Source organism: Oxyura jamaicensis, chromosome 21, assembly GCF_011077185.1.
Source record: "Oxyura jamaicensis isolate SHBP4307 breed ruddy duck chromosome 21, BPBGC_Ojam_1.0, whole genome shotgun sequence".
NCBI classification, from domain to species: Eukaryota; Metazoa; Chordata; class Aves; order Anseriformes; family Anatidae; genus Oxyura; species Oxyura jamaicensis.
Window position 1 is genome coordinate 6,241,242 of NC_048913.1, and position 22,783 is coordinate 6,264,024.

Sequence of the window (22,783 nt, forward strand, 5' to 3'; positions counted from 1 at the left end):
ACCCACGTTACGTCAACCTGCGCTCGTGCCAGGCTTCTCGCCGTGCGTCCTGCTTCGTGCCATCCCTTTGCACAATTTCAGGGACCTGCACGCAGGAAGGCGGCGACAGCTTTGTTTTTGGCTCCCCGGACCGATAGGAGGAGTGGATTGCAGCACAGGTCCCCTGTGGTCGGTGCCCTGACCCGGCATACCAGCGCGGCCGGACCTCGGGTACCAGCGGGAACCTTTTGGGGGAACCCTGTGTGCTCTGGCTTTCCTCCCAGCTTTGGGTCCCGCGTGGGAATTGAAAGCTTGCCGCCACATTTTGTGGATTTAAAGGGAATCTTGGAAAAGTATTCCCTAGGAGAAGTCTTTGGAAGAAACTTTTGACATCTCTTAGGACCGTGCCGGAGTCTGTGTTATGAAACTCTTTGTGCCGCAAGGCTTTGGAGGGAAGGAACTTGAGTTCTTAGGCTGTTATCGGTCGTCAAACTGCTTTGCACTCTGATAGCCCCTTTCATTCGAGGAGCTGAAAGCACTTAAAAAATGCTAACAAACTGAGCTCCTTGACAGCTCTTGAGTGCAGCTGTTTGTACAGGAATTTGGTCCAAAGCCTAGCGAAGTCCACGGAAAGACGTCCGCCAATCCCACAGCCTGGCTGTCCCTGCAGCTGGAGCTCATGGCACGGACGTCTCCCCATCCCGGGACCCCTCTCCATTTTTCTGTAGGGTTTTTCCCTTGATATTTTTTTCTGCCTGACTCCGCTGTTGAGAAACACATGGGGGGAACGGTGAAGTCACGGCAAGATCTGGGGGCACCTGCCTCGTGTGCCACTGAGCCCTGCCTGAAGGTCGGAGATGCAGGAGGCACCTGGCTTGGAAATAGCCCTCCTGAGCTCCGTTCCTTTGTCTGGTGGAGGTTTGCCATCGGTTTCAGCCCTTGGGATCAAGCCTCGGAGCAGGCTGCTCCCGGGGCTTTGGACGTGGCTGTGGACAGGAGCTGCGGCGCTGGCCGTGGGAAGCAGGGGAAGGCTGCCTTTGGGTCCGGTTTGTGGCCAGCAGCCGGACTAACGGGAGGGAATTCTTCTTTCTCGCCTGTTAGGTAGAAGATGTTACGCTCTGGCAAAGCCACCCGAGGCACTGGGAACGCCTGGCATCCCTTTCCTCCCCCAGCAGTGTGAGGGGTCACGTAATGCCCCGATACCTGCCCAGCCGTGACGAGCTGTGCTCTGTGGAGTCTCGCCCCTTGTCGCCCTGCTACATTTTCCCTTCTCCCCTACCTTACATTAATTGTCTCTCAGAACTATCTGATGGCTGCTCTGATGATTTTTTCCAGCGGATGAGCCTGTTAGAGATAATCTGGTTTGCTGAATTTCCCTTCCTCTAGGCGATCTCCTTAACAGCTGCCTCGGAGGATTTCATCTTGTTGGGAAACAGGACGCGATTCTGTGTAAATGTTCTGTTTCTTCATGGTTCTGCTGCTGATTAAGGTCTGCTCTTTCTCCTAAATAAACTGTCACACAAAATCCTTGTGACAAGGGGGAGCTTTGGGGATGCTTAGGGCGTGTTTGGTACTTCTGACTGAGTTCCCTTGGCCAGTGTGGTCAAAACCCAGCGCTGATCTGGGGTTCATCCATCTCATCTTTCAGGAGCCAGGAAAAAAAAGGGGGGTAGGGGGGGCGAGACACAAGGGAAGGACCTATAATCCTTGATGTCCCCTGTGCACAGAGTGCTAAGACACCGTGGGATATCCCCAGTGGAAACAAGGAAAAGACCGCAGGCACGCTCCTTCTCTTACCCCGTTCCCAGCCATATAGCAATCAACGGTGTCCTTTAATTTCAGGCTGCTTCCCGGCTTCGCATAACCCGCTCCGGATGTTTGCTGCCCCCTCTCCTTTAGAAAAGCTCATTTTCAGCTCTCTTAAAACCAAACCTACCCCTTTTTTAATATGTTCTGCACGGGTATATATTTTTTCCCCTGTCCAAATCAGGCGGGGTGGAGGGTCAGGGGATTACGGTTCCGTTCCTGCCATTGCCAGCGAGTTGCTGAATGATCTTCAGCAATTCATTTGATCTTTCTGCACCTCGTTCTCGCAAATAAGGATGCTGGTAATAACTTTCTATTGTTAAGGCTCTGGTAATAACTTTCCATTGTTAAAGCTCTTAAAGCTCTTGTATGGAAAGTGCTGTATGGGAGTTAGAATAATTATTGTAATCATTTGCTGCGAAGCCACTGCAAATAAAAGTTTCTACAGTAATGGACCTTAGTTCTTGGTGAAGGGAATTATTAGAATAATTGTGGCTGGAATGACCAATAAATTGTGAATAAAGCAAGTGCTCCTATTGAATTCGTACTCGATGTGGAGCTAGGTGACTGGAAGGTACGCCAGGCAGGCAGAAGGTGCCGTGTGCCACTTGAGCCTTCCCATACGCCAAGCGGGTCCCTGGCACGTGTCGGCTCTGAGCCGATTTGGGCGTTATATTGAGCAGCAGACCAAGCTCTACACACACACCCAGAGCTTCTTGGGGGCTGCAAGCGCCGATCTCCGGCGAGGAGGCAGCTCCAGGCAGGAGCCGCCGCATAACGCGCGCTGTGGGTGTGCGTACGGCACCCCGATCCTGCACCGTGGGTGTGCTGGGGTGAGGGAGGAGGAGGTGAGCTTGTTCCCTGGATTTCTGAACCTGGCTCACGCCCTTCCCCTTATTGCCTCTGATTTACAGCTTGCTAAAAATAGGTGATGGAGAAGACATGGAGCTGCTGAGACAGAGCAAGACCGTAAATCACTTGACAGCTCATTTCCTTATAGCAAATACCTTGGTCTTATGACTACATGTTTAGATTAAGGAAGGAATAAAACGCAGCACTCGTTGCCCGGTTCAGCAGTGGTTCTTCTTTCTTAAGAAATAATGGTATGCATCTGTGGAAATGGGACAAATCCTGTAGTACAGACCTGTAATGGGCATCAGTTTGTGTGTGTTGAATTGCCACGGATCTGGGAGTTTTGGCTGCTCGTTAGAGGTGAGATGTTGTTAATGCTGGGGCTGGGCTCTGAAATGCAGGATGGCGCTCAGCTCCTTGGGAGGAAGTTGATGCCTGCACCGAGCGCGGTGACGCTGCTGCGCCTGGTTATTCCACCAGCCCCTCTCCGAGATGATGGAGAGCCGTGCGATCTAAAACTGCCTGATTTTCCCATCTGCTCAGCCCCTTTTGGCCTCAGATTTCACCCAATTTGTTCTCTTTGAGCAGCGCTCCTGCAGCCAGTGGGAGCTCGGCCAGTACCTTCAGCTCGGGCAGCAGCGAGACCTTGGCTGCTTCCTTCCCCTGCGCCCCCGGGGATCTCCGAGGGCTTTGCCAACACTTTCTGACCCAGGCACCGGCGCAGCCAAACCGCCCTTCCTTTTCCCGATCGCTGCCCTTGGGGGACCGGCCCCAGCAGTAGGGGTTGTGCCGAAGCTCTGTGATGCGAGTAAGGCTCGCAGGATCCTCCCTGTAACAACGGGCTTAAAACACCAAGGGGTGTTTTCGGTGAGTGAAGTTAGATGTCCTGATGCTGCTGCCGATCCGAGCCGTGAGCGGGACGCTGCAATGCTTCTCGGAGCAAACCTGGCGGTGCTGTGCGCGGCCGTTTGTTTGCAGCATTAAAAGCAGCGTGGGAGACACAAACCCTGCTTCCAGATGCGACAGTGTCCTGCGGTAAGATCGTGGACGAGGCTACTCTCACCCGAGCTGCTGCTCCTCAACCTTGACCTTTTTCAGGGCAGCTGCTATATGGCAGCGAGGGGTTGTAGCACCACCTCAGGCGGGCGCTGTCTGCGTTGCACGACAACCAGCAAAAGGAGTTAGCGGTGTCCCAGGAGGCCGAGAACAAATTCAGGTCCCGATCTTGCATGTGCTTATCCAGCTAATTAGCTTTGCCCGTTCAGCCCCTGGCACTCACCCTTCGTCTGCTCAGGACAAGGCGCGTGGATGCGCACTGCAGCGCGCTCGGCTGTCGGGGGTACCTCGCTGCTCCTGTTCTCCTTCGAAGCGAGGAGCGGTCATTCCATTACAGGATGCTGGTGAATTTATTACAGCCCGGGTGAATTTATGCTCTTCAGTCCCCAGGTCAGGCACGGCCAAGCTCGGCTGTTGTGGCCGGGACGTGTCGGCAATGGTTGTCACCGCACGAGCTGTGCTGGGTGCATGCTGCGGGTACTCGGGGACCAGGACCTTTCCCCCCAGTAATTAATCCACTCGTCCGGATCCTGCAGCCCTCAGCTCCTGGCCAGGCTCCCTCTTGTCATTCCGGCCGTTCAGCAGCAGACGTTGCAATAGAAATTGTGTTGCAGTTCAAGCTACACCTTTCTGGATGTGGTTTCAGGATCTAATGCTGACATTAGGCTGGGATTGCTTTTTATTTTTTTTTCTCCTGCTGCATTTCAACTTGAAAGGTTCTTTAATGCTCAGTTCGGTGTTCCTGTTTTGCTTTTCAAACTCCTTATTATTTCCCATGGCTTCAATACCCCGTGCCAAGTCACTTCCAGGACTTGAACTCGAATTAAATTCAGTAGCTGGAAGGTGCTGAGCCTCACAAATGCGTGCGGTGATTCAGCTCCCGGAGGACAAAGGCTCAGCCTTGGCTGGGGCTGCCTTGCACGGCGAGGAGCGAGGCGTGGAGGCTGTGGCGGGCTGTTCCCCGCGCCGTCCTCCCGTGACATCCTGCCCGCGTGGGCAGCGTTGAGTTTTGTCTCCTTTCTCAGCCGGGCTCTCTCTGAGTCTTCATCAAGCGCTAATTAGTGCGGATTCCCACCCAGCGGCGGGATGACGAAGGTTTTCGAGGAAGCTCTGCACTTGCAACTCAGCCGACGGGGCTGGTGCCCGTGACCTTGACCTGAATCAGAGCAGGTGATGGGGGCACAGGGCAGGACCAGCTGCGGCTTCACCCTGCTGCTGCTGAGGATGCTCCGGTAGCATCATCCTGCACAACCTGGGCTGCCACCGGGATGGGCTGGGGGCAGATTTCACCCTCTGGTTGGAAACTCCCCCGTAGCCCCCTCGCCGCCCTTACCCAGCTCAGCAGAAGTCGTCCCACACTCGCTGTCGCTCCCCGCTTATTTATCCTTGCGTGCCTGGGATTCTTGCTCTCGGCTCAGCAGCAATAAATGAGCCATTTGCATAATGAACGGTTTTAAAATCCGCAGCCCTGCGGTGCCTTGAGCCGTGCCCTTCAGAAAGGGCCTGTTCTCCAGGAGAAGGTGGCATAATTCAGAACGCTTAAATTCCTCTGGGGGCCGTAAGTTAGGATGGGAAGTGCTCGGGTTGTTTTTCAGCTGATTTTTTTCGGCGCTTACGCCGTGCCCTTGCTCCACGTCGCGTGTGCGTTTTGGGCAAGTGGAGGTAATGCAGTCAACTGCTTTGTTACAGCCCTGGGGGGGGGATTAGAAGGGCAAGAAATGGGGAAGAAATGCTGCCAAAAGATGCTCCGTTCCGATTTCTGCTGGTCATTCCTGCGGGAGAAGGACCTTCACTCCCCGTGCCTTATTTTATCATGCAGGGGTTGCCTCTGCCCCTGGCTGGGGAGGCGGCTTCTGGGTGCTGCTCTCACTCACCCGGTGATAAAAACAGGCAGGCACGTTTGAATTGCTACCCGTGTTTCCTTGAGAGGATCTGAAAATTTAAAAAAAAGACATCCTGTTCCATGCTCTCCCCTTCCCCTGCTTTTCCATGTGTGTTTTTTTTTGCCATCCTGGCATCGTTCTGGGATAAATGTTCCTTTAGCGCGCCGCTGTGCGTCCTCCACCTGCAACTGGGGCATCCCCCCCCCCCCCCCGTGCTGGGGAGGCATTTTTCCCTTCACCGTCGGGATCGTGGAGCAGAAGCCGGGTGCCAGCTCCCTGCCAGGATCCGTGCCCCTCCCCGAAGCTGGAAGTTTTCTGCTGCGCTTGCACAGCCGAGGAGCCCCGGAGCACGGCGGGTGACGGGTTTCATAACCGCTTCCCGTGCCAGAAAGAAGGATGAGGAACGAGCAGCGATAGCTCTCCTGCAAACATCAGCATCCCGCTCAGGCTGATAAAAATTTGCTCCATTTCAAAAGGCCTTAAAACGCTCTTCGTGTTGCCGGGGCTCCGTTATTTTCAACAATTCTGCAAGACGCTGCTTTTCCTTTCAACTGCTTCAAACTGGCGTTTGTTGAACTCGTAGCGAGCTGCTTTTGAGGAAGAAGAGATGGCTGTGGTTTGGTCCTTAATGGAAAATGAATGTGACTCGAAATCCAGTCCAAAACCCGTAATCTCAGCCCCACACGAGAAAGCTCCACTTGAAGGAGTAGATGTAGGAAAAAAAAAAAATAGGTTGGATTTAATTGCTTTGGATGCCCTGCTCCAGCCGACGTGTGAGGAGACGATAAAAGATGCAATTTAAAGCTCAGCAGCAGCGTGTTGGAAACACCGGTGCTGCCGTGCTGGGATGCTTTATCCCCAGCCCATCTACGCTGAGCTTGAGCTAAATGGGGAGCTGCTCGGTGCCTGAGAGCAGCGACCCCGCGGGAAGGTCACTCGCTGCTTCCAGGATTTGGGGTTTCCCCCTGTGCTGGTGCTGCGGGGGGGCTGCTCCGTCTCCTCTCGTGCCTGGGCGCCTCGTGCCGATTCACCGCTTCTTCTCCGTGCCGTGTTGAATGGCTCCATTTAGGGCCAAAATTGTATTTTTTTTTTTTTTAAACTCTTCCCCACTGGGATGCCAATCCCTTTATACGCACGCGATAACCTGGCAGCGCGTCGCTAGCGAAAAGTAAGGGGTTAGATCGCCATCGCGGGGCAGTTCAGCTGGCAAACGGTGGTGGTGGTCCAGCCGTGAGTGTGAAACTGCTGGGGAAATGATGCCATCGCGGCGCCTGCGTGGTGAGCTTGATGCCCCTGCACCGTCTCGGGATGTCAGGGCCCCCCACCTCCCCGCCCGTGGTCGGAAATAACGTTTGCAAGGCCGGGCTGGGGTTTTGCCTGCGGTGAAACGCCCTCAGAGCACCTGGTCGCCTGCTGAGCATCTCCTGGTCGAGTGGTGATGCCAAGCGTCCTCCAGCCGGGTACCCCACGCTGGTGACACATAACCTGCGCACCCAAGGAAGGGGGAAAGCAGGAGGATGCCCCAGGGAGCGCGCTCCTTCTCCTCCTGCACAAGCCTCGTGTTCTCTCCGGGCTGTGGAGGTCGTGCACGGCTCTGCCAGATAAAGGCAAAAGCGAGGGAGGACGGAGGAAGATGAATCTGCTGCATTCGTTATCCTCTATGCAAAGAACATCAAAAGCACTAATGGAAAAGGCTTTTTATATTTTTCATCAAAGCACTTGTTAAGATTCGGCAGGCTGATTTCTTATCAGTAAAATATTTATGAATGGAGCAGCTGGGGTGCCGGTTTAGGAAGGCTGGGAGTAAACGCTCCCTCCTGCCTCGGGAAATGTTTTATTCCCCTCGGTGACTTTTTCCCCCTTTGCTTTGTTCACGCCGTTTCTGCGAGAGGAACTTCCAGGTGAGGCAGCACCCAAGCCGGCCGTCCCGCGGAGCTCCCGGAGCGTTTGCAGGGTGAGAAGCCCCAAACCCACCTTGGACCCGATGCCACGAGCTCTCCGGCCGTCTTTCTCTACGACACCAAGTGCTGGTGCCTGCAGCAGCTTGGGCTCCTTGGGCCGTGCAAGCATTCTGGGGATACTTCAGCATCTTTTAAGCATCCCGAAGCTACTTAAGCAACCCAGAGCCAGGTCCCCGTGGGGCAGAGCTGCTGCTGGAGCAGCTGCCACCATCCCGGTAGCCCTGCGTGACGTGCCGCTGCAGGCTGCCTGCTCTGCCTCTTCACTGGTGCAGTGGCTGCTTACAAGTAAAATAAATAAAAAACAATAATCCCTTCTCTTATCAGGGCTTGTCTAGGCTCCCATTTGCACTAGCTGTTCTTCCCGGGATGCTTTATTTTAAATTCAAGCGGGTTTGGGAACAAAACTGTTTGCTTTTTGCCTTGCCCATCAATGCAGGTGTCTGCGGTACACTAAACCTTTGAAAAGCTCTTGACTTCTATAGCTAATATAACACAGCCAGGGTGCTTTTCTCCTAAGAACGGTGATTGCACTGGCCTGAATGAGGTTTTAATCTCCTTTTCCTCTCCAGTAATTAGACCCACACACGTGGAGGGAGTACGGGATGATTTATGGCGGTGTTTTGATCCCGGTTTATTAATTCCTAATCCTGATTTATTATTATTCTTTCTAATTTTGCATCGTCACTTGGTGAGTAAGGTGGTTCAGAAAGCACGGGGGAAGAGCTCATATTGAATTTCCGTTGAAATACCAGGTGCTTAGAAAGAAATGGGCTTGCAAAGGGAAGCCTGCAGCAGTTGGGCACGTCGGAGGAGGCTGGGAAGAGCACTAGCTGTCAGCTTAAAGCGTTGTCACACCTAATGGGCAGTGATGCTCTTAATTTATTTATTTATTTTTAATGTTTTTCCTCCTGGCTTTGTCCAGAAGAATGTAAATCCGGTGACTGGGGGGAACCCGGGGGTTCCGAGGCACTATTTAAAAGGTAAAGCTGCGCTGCCATCAGGGCGTTGTGTTCTTTACATATAGGTCCTTTGAAATGCAATTACGTCGGTCGCTGAGGGATAGGAGTAGTGACAGCATCGATATTTACAGCATGTACACCAGCACAGATCAGGAAGCGCGGAGCTGGAGTAGTTCTTCGCCATTTCAAAAAGTTGGCTTTGATTTTCAAGTTTGGACCAGATGCCGAGGTGGGTAGACCCACGAAAATCTGAGCAGGGGTCTGAGCTCGTTAATGTTTGGGGGGTGGGAAAAAAAAAAACTGCATTAATGCACTGAGAGAGCGTGGAGCTCTCAGCCTTCCCCTCGCATCTCCACGAAGCGCCGCGCTCCCCCGACGGCGCTATCCAAATAACATGAATAATTAAGGGCTCGGTTGCCCATCTCGTGGCGTGAACCGACGCGCCGGTTCCCGGGGGGCAGCCGCGTTGCGCCTGGGCAGCTGTGCCCCAGCGGGGGGGATGTCGCCCCTGCCACCGCGTGGCTTTGGGGGCCACGGCCAGCACATGGCGGGGAGGAGCGGCCGCCGCGCCTGAGCGAGCCCGGCGGAATAGTTACAGACCCTGGGTGGCCAAACCCGGATGGGATGGCACGAAATGAGACGGCTGGGTGCAGCGGAAAGCGGGGCTGATTTTGGAAGTGTGTAAATAAGCTGCTTTTATGGTGTGTTTTTTTGTTTTTTTTTCCCCGTTCTTTTTTGCTCTTACGATTTTTTTCCCGTTCTTTTTCAAGCAGCCAGTTGTGGTTTTGCGGTGTTCTGCATCCCAGCTACAGGTGGGGGGTGAGTGCACCACGTTACATGAACCATACCTCCCTTCCCTGCACTGGCAGCAGTAGGACGCCCTCGTAGGACATCCTTCCCCAACCACCTCTGCTCCGTCGTATCCCATCCTTCTTGGACCTATTCCACAAAATTCAGCCCCGCAGGGCTGGTCCGCTTGGCTGAGGGGTCGTTTGCAGCCGAAGGGATGTCTTAATTAACCGAGGGGCTGAGGATTTTTGGCTGGCGGGGGCCAAGTCTGCGGTGAATGCCCATCTGTGCTTGCTTTGGGGAGTGCAGCCGGGAGGACGTCTGTGGGTGACGCCAGGTGGTTCGCTGGCATGGTCCGAGGCCAAAATCTCTCTTGGTCTCCATGAGGATGCTGCTGGGGAGAAGCTGCTCAGAAAGGAGAGGAGTGCTTCTGGTTGTGCTGTTATCAGTGATGGTTAACCGAGAAGTAGGAGGAGGACTTGTGAAAAAAAGCACTGAAAACAAAGCTCTTACAGGAACAAAACCACGTTGTTGGGAAGGAGGATTGGTAGTCTGGAGATGAAGTGAACGGCTTTTCCTATAAATCTGAATTTCAGGTACAAAAGGAGGCTTTAATTCCTTCAGCAACTCTTGCAGCGGACGGTGCTCTGCGGTAAGGTCCTTCCGACAGCGATGCTGCTTGTGATTGCTGTGATTTAGGTTATATATGTGGTCGAGAAGAGAGGTCGCTGCTGAAAGCCTGCTGTAATAGGCACTGTGGAGCCTTCTCTAAGGATAAGGGTTTTTTAAGTTGCTGTAAAACATAAGGATAAAAGAAATCAAGCTCATTTTTCTCCAAGGACCATAACATCCTTTAAGGCTTAATTCGGCTTAATATTTTGCCCGTCCTCTTCAGGCCGCGCTGCCAGAGTTACATCTATCACGGTAGTTTTGTGCTTTTGGAGAAGCACTTGAGGTCCGTGCTCTCTCTGCCTTTTCTTTCCCTTTTTGTGTTTTTAAGCCATCGCTGTCAGCTCCAAACATGCAGCACAACATCAGACGGGGACCAACAGGCGGGGTTTCAGCCTGAGCTCCGTTTTCGGTTTGTTTTCCACTTTTCTGCTGTTTTGGTGCTGGGTGGGAGTTGCAGCTTGTTGGCCAGGCTCTTGCGCCGTCCCCTGCCCTCACCGCATCTTCGGGGTCCCCAAGGACCCCGGCCAGGAGCTGCCGTGGTTGTGCTGCTGCCGCCCAACAGAATGAATTTCACGTATCTGCCTCTTCCATCAGTATCTGTGTCGGGGAACGGCTCGTGCAATCTCTTAGCAAAGCCCCCGTCTCCTTTCACTGACCTTTTGTTTCTTCTGCGGACGGAATATTTCTTCTTTAATAACCTCTGCAAGGGGTGCTGCGAGTTGGTGGGGAGCTGTGAGTTTCCTAGGAAATGCTTTCGGTTTTCTTTCCCGGTCTTTTCTCGGTATTATTTTATTCCAGCTGTCCCAGCGCTTCAGGACTGAGTTGAGAGGTTTCTTATAAACAGGGCAGAAGGAGGGCACAACGGATCGTGTTCAGCATTCTGTGCAGGGAAGTGGTGGAGGCCACTTTTTCACTGGGGGAATAGAAAAAGGATCAGATCTTCGTTAAGCAACATTCCAAAGCAGTAAGCAGGGTTTGTTGCTCTGGTGGTCATCCACAAAACCCACGCTCTTCTGGAGCTCTTTCGGTCCTCTTTGCCCCCTGCATGCCGTGCATTCCTCGTGTCCGGATGAGTCGGTGTCTGGTCTGTCTCATTAGTTTCTCGTGACCCTGCTGGCTTTTTTTTTTTTTTGCCATTTCTGATGCTTTTCTCCTTGGAGGATTTCCCCTTTCCTCCCTGATTCTTGTGCTTGGCTTTCCATTTAGGAGAAATGCCCGAACACGGGGAAATGGGAGTAATTTTGGTGACTCTAATGGAATTACAGAGCGTGAGCAGAGCTGACCGGAGTTCCCCACTGGCATCTTGCTCAGCGTGTTGGTTAACCCACACCCAGGAAACGCCATCCGGGTAACCTTGCTTCGGAGGCACCCCAACACCCTTCTCCAAAGGCACATCTAGAGCCCAGCGGGAGCACGAAGAGGGACACTGTGCCCGGAGCGTGGCACCTAAAAATGTCCAGTTTGCTTTTGTTTTGTTTTAACAAATAATTTTTAGATCTTTAAGATGACAGAGTGGGGATCGCTGAGCAGATAAACACTGAAACCAGAGATATTTGTCCTTGCAAAGCTCCACGGGCGGCTCGTGAGGAAGGGGGAGATGCATTGACTTGGACAGCTACTTATAGAAAACAGATGTGCAAGTTAGGAAACACAAGCGATAAATCTGAGCCCATATGGCAGCCCTTTCACGAGTGTTTAGAGTCACAGCCGGCCGTGAATGGCTCTCAGTTTCTCTCCTGAAAGGGGAACTCGCTGTCTCTTGTAAGACACGAAGACGGGTTTGTTTGTTTTCCCCCCACCCCCCCCCCCCCCCCCCCCCCGGGTTGGATGGAGCAACCTGTGTCCTGCAGATGTTCCTCGTGCGTGGAGAAGGAATATCACCGGGACTGCTTCATGGTTTCTCTTCTGCAAACGCCAGGAGTGAAGGCACAAGGAAGCACGCAGGGTCGGTGCTGGTTGGTGCAGCTGGGGCTGGCACTGCTGTGGGTGGCTTTCAGCAGCACCCGCGCTTGAGTTGGCTTTACGGAGCCGGAAAGCCTGGGTTGCTGCAAAGAAAGGGCTCCTCACTCGCTCCCTGGGTGCCCTCAGCCTCGCTGCAAGGCTGGGGGCTTTTTGCCCCCTCCCCGCTGACGTGGCCAGGACCCCTTTCACGATGGTCTTGTGGAGGTACCTGCGGGCAGACACGTGGTGTTCTGCCACCTCGCGTCCAAGCGCTTTCCCTTTCTCCCCTTTCCCAAGTTTATTAAGTGAGACACTTTCCAAGCTACCTATTTATCTCTTCATGGATTTATTTATTTATTTACTTATTCTCCTGCCTTCATGGATTTTTTTTTTTTAATTTTACTTTTCTCATGCCTATCTAAAAACTGCTTTTTAAGCAAGTCGGGGCTTAGTGGGCCGCGTAACCTCCTCTGCGTCGGGAAGGAAGCCTGTTGTGCAGTCCTCCACCTCCTCGCAGCCCCTGGCATCCCCTTCTCATCGCTCCCACTGAAGTCTTTTGTGCGGGAACCGTAACGGGTTTATCAGTTACTGTCTTCTGTGGGCGTTCCATGAAGCTGGGAGTCCTTTCCCCACAATGCCGTAAGGAGATCATAAAGAAAGCCCAGATTTATGGGAGACAGAGAATGAATACATTTATAACCTGAAGAAGGACTGTGGAAAAATATCCTAAGTAAATATATTGAACTTAGGATTCCTGTTTAACCTGATGATTACCATTCAATGTTTTTTTCCCCCATTTTTTTCCATAACTTGAAAGTAGCACTCAGACTGGCACCAGGGAAGGAGTAAAATACACTGCCTCCTGGCAGAGATGACCGTGGTGGCAGTCCCTGGGTTTTTGTCACCTCCTTGGGCATCAGGGTTGCTTTGTGGCCTGGCGAGCTGGCTTCCCCGCTGCAGCGAGGCTTGGTTGTTTTATTTCCTTCTCCTTTTCGATGTGTTGCTGCACCCTAAATGAATTTCTTGCTGATCCCACTCGCAGCCCTGTTGAGCGTACAGGTCTCTGGGGGGCTGCATCATTAACACTGACAAACAGCACGATACAGTCGTGCACAAAAGGCCATAAAGAAGGAAAAGAAGTGCCATCAAGTTAAGAGGGATGCTGGCTGAAGCCTGTGCCTTCTTCTAGTGCTTGCCAAGAGTCCTGGTTTGGAAGGAGAACCTCAGAGAGGAGAACCTCAGAGAACCCTGGCCACGGGCAGGAGGAATGATGGTGGATGAGGTCCCGGCCAGAGCTTTGGCTTGCCTCGGTTCCTGGTTAACACAGAGCAGCGCAGCTCCAGGGCCACCCACTTACTCCCCAGCACAGGTTTGTCTGCGACCGCCGTGCCAGCCAGAAGTGTCTCATGCGCTCCTGATCCTCTCCATCTTGCTTTGCCATCTTGCACTTTGCAGGCGGCGTTAAATAAAAACGACTGATGGTGGTGGGCCCTTTGGTTTGTCAGCAGCAGCAGTTCATTCGAGGGCAGGGCTGACTTGCATCCTCTGGATCCCACGCGACAGCGTAGCTCGGAGGCATTGCTTTTTTCGAAAACAGCAGGCGAGGAGAGCTGCACGTGGCCATAGATGGGTCTCGGCTCTCTCCAGCGTTTGGAAGGACAACGGCCAGCGGTAGGAGTCATGCTTGGTGCTGGGGGGAGCAATGCAAACCTGGGTTAGGGTCAGAGCTGGGTCCGTGTCCAGGACTCTCCAGGCTTGGGTGGACTTGTGCTGGAAGCAGTAGCTCCTGGCCCTGCTCAGATGGAACCCGCTTTCTTTTAAGTGCATGCTGCAGTGGTAGAAAAAAAGTTGAAATGCTGCTGTTCAGGAGTCGGGGCTTCCCATGGCAGTTGGCATCGCCGAGCATTGTTTGCATTGATTGGAGTAGAGACAATTAAGAGGCTCCCACTGCTTTCACTGGGAGTTTTTCCTGCGTAAGGAGGCTTGAAGCAGAGGGGAGGACCATTACAGGGCATAAACACGGCGCAGGCAGGCAGCTGGGGTCTGGAGGCATCTCGCAGCCTCGTTTAAGCCTGAAATACTTCTCACCAACTGGCACGGGGTCTAAGAGAAAACACCAAGGAGCACGTGTGGCTCAGCAGGGGGGCTCCTGAGCTTTGCAGCATGTGCACAAAATGTTGCCCTACACCCTGGAAGAGGGCTTTTGCTGGTTATCCTACAGCGCACGCTTCTCAAAACTTGGTTATTCCAGACTTGCTCTAGAGTCTGCCCATACCCCACACAAGTCCTTTTTCTTTTGGGATTTATGTCAGGGACAAGGAACGATGAAGCCGAAGCAGTAAAAAAAAAACAAAACTCAAAGAAACAAAAAGGTTTTTTGGCTCAAAAGAAAGGAGTCTCGTGGCACACTCATCGTCTGTGCCGACGGTGCCGCTTCCCGTGCGTCTGTCGCACGCTCCAGGTTGGGTGTTGGCCTCGAAGGGAAGCCAAGGGCTCGGTCCTTGGCTGTCAGGACTTTGCTTCGTTCCCAGCTAGGAAATAGTTCCCTGAGTTTCCTGGCAATAACTTACGAGTGTGAAATGTAAGAATTTGCGACGCGTTGTAGGAAGTTAATTTGATCACTTGGCAAGGGGGGGTTGGGGGAGCGGGATCCAGTTTTCATGTGTTTTTTAAATCAATGTAACTTTATCTCAAGGGAAAAGAGAGTGGCAGCAAACAAGCTTGGTTCTTAACATGGCTCTTTACACACGAGGATAGATTTAGACTAGAAATTAGGAGGAAATTATTCCCTGTAAGAGGAGAGGCACTGGAACAGGTTGCCAAGAGAAGCCGTGGATGCCCCATCCCTGGAGGTGTTCAAGGCTGGATGGGGCCTTGGCCAACCTGATCTGGTGGGTGGCATCCTGCCCACAGCAGGGGGGTTGGAGTTAGATGATCTTCAAGGTCCCTTCCAACCCAAGCCATTCTGTAATTCTGTGATATTCTGCAGCAACCCTTTGAGATGCCAAATCTTGGTTAGACAACGTAAGCCTTGATGGAGCCGCACATCTCTTAACTCGTTAGTGTGGCTGGGACAAGGTTTGTGTGAAGTTGCTGGGGAAAATAATAAAACACAACCTCCTTGTGCTTATGCTGCAGTATGCCTTCTCTCTTAAGCAGCATTTCTTGCTGGAATTTCAAAATTCATGTTTTATTTGGTAGTAACATGAATAGTCATTTGTCTGCTCCTGTAATGCCGCAAAACTCTTGGAAAAACAAACAAAAACAACAAAAAAACAGCAAATGTAAGAGACCATTGGGTCCAAGCCCCCTGCCAAAGCAGGTTCCCTACAGCAGGCTGCCCAGGTAGGCGTCCAGACGGGCCTTGAATATCTCCAGAGAAGGAGACCCCACAGCCTCCCTGGGCAGCCTGTCCCGGTGCTCCGTCACCCTCCCCATGAAGAAGTTCTTTCGCATGTTCTTGCAGAACTTCCTGGGCTCCATTTTGTGGCCATTGCCCCTTGTGCTGTCCCCACTGAAAAGTGGTCGGCCAGATCTGTCTCCCACACTTAAGATGCTTGTAAACATTAATCAGATCCCCTCTCGGTCGTCTTTTCTCCAGGCTGCACAGACCTGAGGTCTCTCAGTCTCTCCTGACAGGGGAGATGCTCCGGGCCCTGTATCATCTTTGTGGCCAGGGCTTGTCCCCCACCCTTATTTTTTCCCTTGTATTTTTAGCAGAGCAGCTGTGCTCCAAGGAGAGACGTTGAGGGCAGAAGAGCAGAAGCTGGAAAGCCTTCAGTAGCGTGTGTTACAGCTTGAATTTCTGTAACTCCTTGCTTTTATTCGACTTCTGCAGGCGGTGCTAGGCCGGGCCTCTGGCCGAAGCGCTGCGTGGCGCCCGGCTGCTCGGCCCTGGCCGTGGTGCTCCCGTCCAGGTTACGTCTCACAGAGCTCTTGCCTCTCTTCCTGAGCTCTAAGTCATCCATATGCATCGAGTCCTCCCTGTTTGAAATGTTTTGAAATCAAACAGGAATCGCAAAAATGTACTTACCATGCGTCTGCTACTTAAAAATATGTATACACTGGATCTCATTTTCACATGAAAACGATGCTTTTCCTCTCAGCTCTGAATCTGTTGGCACGAAAACTCGGTTGCTGCTGTAATTGAGACAAGGTGGAGGAAAACATGCTGTCTTTTGTCGTGCCTTCTCGTGCATTCAGCAGCTTTGGGCGTGCAGGCAGTGCTGATGCTTCTGCTGAGGATTTGTCTCCCTTTTAGCAAGGGGACCGAGAGCGGGGGTACCGCCGAGGGGTGCTTAAACCTCGTTTTAGAAACCGAGGCTGGCTCTGCAGGGTGCGATAGCGGCTGGGAGCATCCAGTTTATCCTCCGACGCTTCCCCCTTTCTGCTTTGTGTCGTGCCAGGAGAAACTACTGAAGCCCGTACGGTTGGCAGAGCAGCAGCAGAGCAAAACAAAGCAAAACGGGGGCTGCACTCTATAAAATAGGGTGCTGGGCCATCCGCAGGACCAAACCCGGTGCTTCTGCCTTTCTCGCTGTGCAAAAGAATCAGGACAGAACCACTGGGAAGGGCTCGGTGGCTGCAGTGGTGTCCAGCCCCTGCCAGAAAGTAGAAGTACTGGCACGCTAAGCCTCTTGTTTGCTCTAAGCTGTTTATTTTGCTGCTAAAGGCTTTTCGGGTTTATTTGGCTGAGTGGGTGCAGCCAGTGGGATCTCACGGTCTGAAATTCCCTCCTGTCTGTGTCAGATACACGTATCATATATATTACATATGTGTGTGTGTGTGTATATATAAAATAAGCAACATACCTACGATTTCTGAAGCATACATTCACTAAATGCACGTGCGTTTGCTGATGGGGAGCGAGAGGTCTTTGACTCCCGACAGCGTGCAGGAAGGCGAAGCCCAACTCCGAGGCCAGGTCCCCCCGTGCCAGGTCAGCGCAAATCAGGAACACAAAAAGCTTTGCTGGAAGGCTGGCTCAAATCCATTATAATATTACTAAACACCATAATCCTGTGAGCCTTTGCTTTGTAATGCGATAATGAGTTATTAAAGACTAAAGCAGGGGAAGCTGGGGAGGGGGCAGCTGCGGTTCGCGGTCTTTTTTGCTTTCCCTGCTGCTGGCCCTGCCTCGGCTGGGTGATTTCCCGAGGTTATTCTCCATCCCTGCAATGTTGCAGCAGTTTTGCAGCCGCCTCTGCAGCGGCTCAAGTGCTACACGTGTTTCTTGGGAATGTTGTGTATTTACCGATGGGATGAGATTCAGTGCTGTGCGGAGTGGGAGTGCTGCTGAGGGGGAGGGAGGCAGTTCTTGCTTGGGAAATAAAGCAGGAATTAAAAAATTTTAAAAAGTCAAACAAAGCAGAATAATGTGCCAGCCATTCTTTGCAAATTGTCAGACTTTGGGTTTGGGAGCATTTGGCAGCCCTGGGCTGTATTCAGAGTAAAGGCAGATACGTAAGCCCTTCACCCCGGTGCAGTGGCAAGTTGGGGTGTTATTTTTTGCAAAATACCCTTTCCTGTAAGATCTTTCCTCCCTTTTCTCTGATCAAAATTGAAGACCTTGCGACATCACATTTGTTGCTGTCTTTTTTACGTTGTTGTAAGCTCTCTTAGCGCTGCCTCATCCCTTGGGCCACCTTAGTGTCTTCTCCAGCCCAGAGCCCCGGTGCAGAGCACCAGGAGAGCCAGGACGTGCGTTGCTATCCATCACCAGCAGCCTCTAAGCCGATAAAGATCTTTTTATTATTTTACAAGCACAATAATTACCACCTAGAGATGTTTTCCTATAGCTTAAGTGCTCTGCTCCTCCTCTGGATCCGCGCAGTTGCCCTCGGTCGCTCGCGTGCAGCCTGCAGCAACCAGCTTTCCCCCAGCGCGCTGAATATCAAAGCAGCCCCTTTGACGGGTTTTCTGATGCGCTTTTTTCGCCCTGTAATTGTCAATGCAAAAAAAAAAAAATGAAGGAGGAGGGGAGGGGAAGGGGAGATTTGGATTGATTTGCTCCAGCACTGGCTAATTACTTCTGTAGCCAAGAAATCCTCTGCCGTGCCCCTGGGGAAGCTGGTCGTGGTGCAGGGCAGGGGTTCGTGGTTTGGCACCACCAAAATGAGCCCGAGCTTGTCCTTGGCCTGGTGCAAGCTGTCATGTGTGAGTGCCTCGGTGTCGTTGTGTGAAATGCGGGTACCTGAGATGGGCAGGAGGAGGGAAGGGTTTGCTCCAGGTGTGCAGCCACCCAGTGCCCCGACAGCACGGCTGGAACACGGCTTAATGCCACAAGGTGTCCCCTTCGTGGTCGCATGGCCTCTGCCATCCTCCTCCTCCTCCCACGGCCGTGTCACCTTCATGTCCCTGTGCTTTGGGCAGGCTCGCCACCGAAAATCCACCTCTGGATCTGCTTTGGTGCCGCTGCAGGGCACGGGCCAGGTTGCCCTGCACGTGCCAGCTCCAGCCGAACGTCCCTGTTAGTACATCAGGGGCACGTTTTTCCTCTGGATTTCAAAAACGTGGTCCTCGCCGTGGTAGCTCGCAAATGAGCAGCTCCGGGTTTTTCCGCGGCAACGTGCACCTATCAATTTATTTCTCATTAAAAACTTTACGCGCTGCCGTAAAAGCCAATAGTGAGAAAGCACCAGGGCTTTATAACCCGCTAAATCAGCCCTCCGCTTGGACGTACGGCTGCCGCGGGGTATCGTCGGGATTCAGAAGGAAAATGGATCAGCGCAGGGTTTTCTCCCCATCCTGGCTCTGTAGGAAGGCCAGGACAAAAGAAGGAAGAAAAGCACTGCTTTTCAGTGACCCCTACTAAAGAGCTGGGCGAGCAGGAGAGGAATCGATCTCGGGATGAGCTGCAGTGCAGACAGCTTTTCTTTTTTTTTTCCTTGCACACAAAAAGCCAGACACGCTTTGGTTTGTCGTTTGGTTTGTGGAGCAAAAACGTTTTTAATTAACAGCAGATCGGCACCTTGCTGCACCGGAGTCACCCCTTAAAGCTGAGGGAATTCGCTCTGCTCGTGTGAAAGGGGGTTTGTTGTTAATTCTGGTCAAGCCCCATTCCTTGCAAACTCCGTTTCACTGGCTGCTCTCGGAAGGGCTGTGCTGAACGCTGCCATCGGGGCTTGCTAGGAGGCAGCGGGATGCCCCGAGGGATGCCGCGGGTCGGGGGACTTGTTCCTGCTGAACTGGCTCTCGCCGCAGCCCCGCTTTTCTCTAAGTGCGAAGGAAGGAAGAAAAATCGATTCCCATCAGCTGAGCGGTGCCCTTTGATTCATTGCTGCTGCAGGAAGAAATTCGTTATCGCACGCTCCTGGAAGGGATTGCTTTTGTGTTTGTTATTAGGGAGAGATGCTGGAACAGCCCCAGTCCTCCGAACCCTGATATTTTGATAACCTTTACCATCCAGAGGACATCCACTCTCCCGTTTTTATTGCACAAGTTCTCTTTGACTAAGTCATGACAGGCATTTGTTCGTTTTTGAGCCGCCAGATCGTGCAGAAGCGCGGCGAGGGAAGGGACCTGGTGCCGATTCCAGCCCCGGGGGGACACGAAGATGGAAAAAATGCCATCGGATGGAGCCAGCTCGGGGCTGTCCCTGCCGACAGGCCCACGTGCGATGGGTTTGGTGGCGTTTTTGCAGTTGGCACCGTGGGGGAGCTCTGGGCAAGAGCAGCAAAGCCGGGCAGCGCTGTGTGTGGGACGTTTTGGGTGAGAAAATGACGTTTTGAGAGTGTGCTGCAGAGGGGAGGGCCAGAGCTTCAGGTGGTGTGGTTGGATCTGTAGCTGAACTTCGAGGGCAGGTTCCCCCCCCCAAAATCACATAGGGACAGAAGTCAGATTTTTAAAATTTATTTTTCTTTTTGACTTTTCATCCTCAGCCCATCTCAAAACCACCGCGTGTTAAAATCAGCCCGTCTCCCCCTTTCTGTTGCTCAGATAGCATTTCTTTTTGTAGCTTTCTGCATCGTCAGGCCGTTGGTTTAATTCCCTCCAAATTCCGATTTCCTTGGGAAGGGAGGTCAGTTTCAGCTGCTGCAGTTGATTCAATCCAGGTCTTTTTTTGTGCAATTTGATGTGAATTTTGGTCTACAGGACCCGAGAATTGCAGTCTGTGTTGTTTCACTGGTGCTTTTTGGCCTTCATTCCTGAAATGTGCCAAGTACCTCATGGCAACCCTACATAAAACTCCAAAAGAAATAAATTAACTAATTAAAAATATCCAAAATATCCCCTGCATGGCTGGGAAGCTCCCCATCAGTGAGCTTCCTTGCCTTCTGGAAGCCAAAAGCAAAGCCAAACTCCGAGTTTCTTGTATCGATTTTGCTCGTGGAGCCTTCGTTAGAAGCAGGAAGGACGGGGATCTGTTGAAATGAATTATTTAAAATGTCATCCTTCACGTTTCCTTCCGGTCCGATGCGCAGCATCGAAGAAAGCAAAGCCTCCTTCCCTATGATAAAGGCTTTTTTTTTAATCTTTTCTTCCCTCCCAGGAAATGTTTCCACCCACCAGGCGTGCTTTTACCGCTTTGCAATAACTCAGCCACCGTCAGGTTTGTGCCACAAACCCTCCAAGAACAGCCCGAGACAACGGGCGGTGCGCGTCTGTTTGTTTTGGTACAGCAAAACAAGGGGGGAAAGGAACCATCGGGCAGGTGAGGGAAAACAAAGCTGCTGTTTGTGGAGTCTTGTTTTTCAGGGTTACGATGAAAGCACCCAACAGATGAGACTCCGATACCCAGCCCCGGGACGCGCACGGTGCTCCCCGAGCACAAAGCCCTCCTTTCACGGGCAGCTCAAAGCCAAGATCTGTGCGGTTGGCTTGGGTTTGGTTTTGGCTTTTTGTTGTTGTTGCTGTTGTTGTTTTTTCTGGAGCTCCCAGGGGAATATTTGAATGACTCCGGGCTGAATTACGGGCTGCCTTCCCCACCTGCCAGCACAACCACGGCAGAAAGGTGCGGCTGGCAGGCGAAGGCGGCTCCGAGCGTGCAAAGAAAACCCGGGGAGGCTGCCACAGTGCAAGGCCGGGGGCTGGAATCCCAATTTTCCCCGAGACATCAACTCTTCCTGCAAAATACCCGTTCATTATTCTTATTCAAACACGTCCCGGGTTCAGTCTGGGGAAGGCGAAAGGCCGTGACGGATTTGCCGCGTGCTGATGGGCAGCTCCGATGGCGATCGGTCTGCTGGCGCTGCCCTTGGTGAATTTTCTGCTGATGACGGAGCCCGGTGGGAGCGGCTGATGGGTGTTTTGGTTTCTACACCTTTGGTTTTTAGCAATCCTTGCTTGGTTTGTCCTGGTGTGGGGACGCAGGGCTCCCGAAACCAGAAACCTCCTTGACGGTGCCTGTGACAAATCCCCCCGTGAGCGGCCGAGCCTCCGGCTGCTGCAGCCCCTTGGTGTGAACTCCTCAGGTTTTTGCTCGGATGCGCCGGGCGGGCGGAAATTATCAGCAATTAACGTGCATTTGCTGCGATAGCAAGCCTGACTCGCCCCAACCTGTTCCTTCCCAGCTTATCGGGGAAGCTTGCAGGAGAACGAGCAGGTTTCCAGCACGCAGGGTGATTTGGTTTCGAGGGGCAAAGAGAGCTGGGGGGAGGAGGGAACAAAAGCCCACGCAGCACCCCTTGCATCTGCCTCCCGCATCCTTGCAACCTCCAAGCGCAAAAATCACCCTGGGTTTGCAGAGAGTGGAGATCTGCAGGGAGGGCTGGGCAGCGCCCACGACTGGATTTGCAGCCGAGCATCCTCTGAGCAGCAGCTGGAGCACCGGGTGCCTCCGAAAATTGTGCTGCCCGTGCCCCCGGCCCGCTGCCCGCTGCATGCAGGCGGCTTCGGCGCCTCTCCACGCTCTGCCCGTTGTGCTCTGAACGTTTCTCCCCCGCTGCAGCGGCCGCTGTGAGGCAGGAGGAGAGGCACGCACATTTTTCCCTCGCTGCTTGTTTCAAAGAGGCTTTGTAGATAGCGATCTCCCCTTCATCGCAGTGCTCGCAGCGATAAACTGAGAAGGGTGGAAGAAAAAAACCACCAAACACCAAACGTACCCAAACGCGGGCAGCCCGGGGTTGCGCCGCTTCCCCCCGTTTCCGCAGAGGAGCCGTGCGAGTCGCTGCCTGCTTCCCTGGCCCCAGAACCAAGCCGCCCTGCCCCGGTTTTGCACCTGCGGCTGGCAGTGGACAGCAGTGGGCTGGGGATGTGTTTAAGTGGCTAACGACGCTGAGAAAGCTGGGCTTCGCGAAGGCGGCTGAATTCAAAGGGGTTTAGGCACCTAACCAGCTTAGGGGCTTCTGGAAATCCCGCTGAGCTCTTTGGTATCTGCTGGAGATGTCCCCTGAGGTGAGCGGTCCCAGGGCAGGGCGCATCTCCTGGCACCCCCGCTGCACGGCCGCGGGGTTTGATGGGTGCAAACGGGGAAATAAATCCTCCTCCCTCCTCCCTCTAGGAGCCTCAGGGTGCCAGGAAGGAAAGATGACTTCTTTTTTTTTTTTTTTTCCCCATCCTTGGCATAGCTTTTTCCATAACGCTCAGGTATTCACAGTCCCCTCCAGCATCTCCCTTTCTCGTGCCTTTTGGCTGGAGCGGCGGCAAAGAAAACCTGCCAGAGAGCGGGAAAATAAAAATCGAAATGCGACATTTAGGGGGAAAAAAACGAGGTCTTTTAAGCGTGCTGGGGGTGCCGCGCACCTTGGCAGGTCCTCTCCTTGCACGTCCCTTCCCATGGGTATTCAAGAGCCTCCTCGGCTGGCAGGTCAGGCGTACAGCTCCATTTCGTCTGGTTTCTGGGGACCCAGTCCCCAAATCCCCCCACTCTGAGCTTTCCAGCCCCCCACCCCGGGATGTGTTCGGTTTGCTGTGTGCCGGAACGAGCCTCTCACTGGCAGCCAAG